Below are 955 nucleotides of genomic sequence, written 5' to 3' on the forward strand. Positions count from 1 at the left end.
CACCAAGGGCCGAGAAAACCACCGTCTCATGGGGTCGGACACTGAGGGTCAGGGAAAAATCCAATATATATCTGGTGATATCTCCGGTGCTATTAGAGATAGCGCAATAAACCAAAGTGAATTATCTGCAGGAGGACCTGGCGCATGAATCTGTTCAGCGGGAACGACGTCGGTCCACCAGGGGCCGAGAAAATTACAGATATTCGGAATCCGTCACCCAAGGTCATGTAAAAATCCAGCATATATCTGATGATATTTCGGGTGCTATTACAGATAGCGCGATAAATCAAAGTGCATTGTCTGCAGGAGGCCCTGGCGCATGAATCTGTGAAGCAGGAACGACCTCGGCCCTGCAGTGGCCGAAAAAACCACCGTCTCATGGGGCCGGACTCTCAGGGTCAGTGAAAAATCCAATATATGTCTGGTGATATCTCGGGTGCTACTAGAGATAGCGCAATAAACCAAAGTAAATTATCTGCAGGAGGCCCTGGCGCATGAATCTGTGCAGCGGGAACGACCTCGGACCACCAGGGGCCGAGAAAAACACCGTGTCATGTGGCCGGACACTGAGGGTCAGGGAAAAATCCAATATATATCTGGTGATATCTCGGGTGATATTAGAGATAGCGCAATAAATCAAAGTGCATTGTCTGTAGGATGCCCTGGCGCATGAATCTGGGCAGCGGGAACGACCTCGGACCACCAGGGGCCGAGAAAACCACAGTCCCATTGGGCCGGACACTCAGGGTCAGGGAAAAATCCAATATATATCTGGTGATATCTCGGGTTCTATTAGAGATAGCGCAATAAACCAAAGTGAATTATCTGCAGGAGGCCCTGGCGCATGAATCTGAGCAGCGGGAACGACCTGGGACCACCAGGGGCCAAGAAAACCACCGACACATGGGGCCGGACACTCAGGGTCAGGGAAAAATCCAATATATATCTGGTGATA

The sequence above is a fragment of the Nomia melanderi genome, unplaced genomic scaffold, assembly GCF_051020985.1.
Source record: "Nomia melanderi isolate GNS246 unplaced genomic scaffold, iyNomMela1 scaffold0014, whole genome shotgun sequence".
Taxonomy (NCBI): Eukaryota; Metazoa; Arthropoda; class Insecta; order Hymenoptera; family Halictidae; genus Nomia; species Nomia melanderi.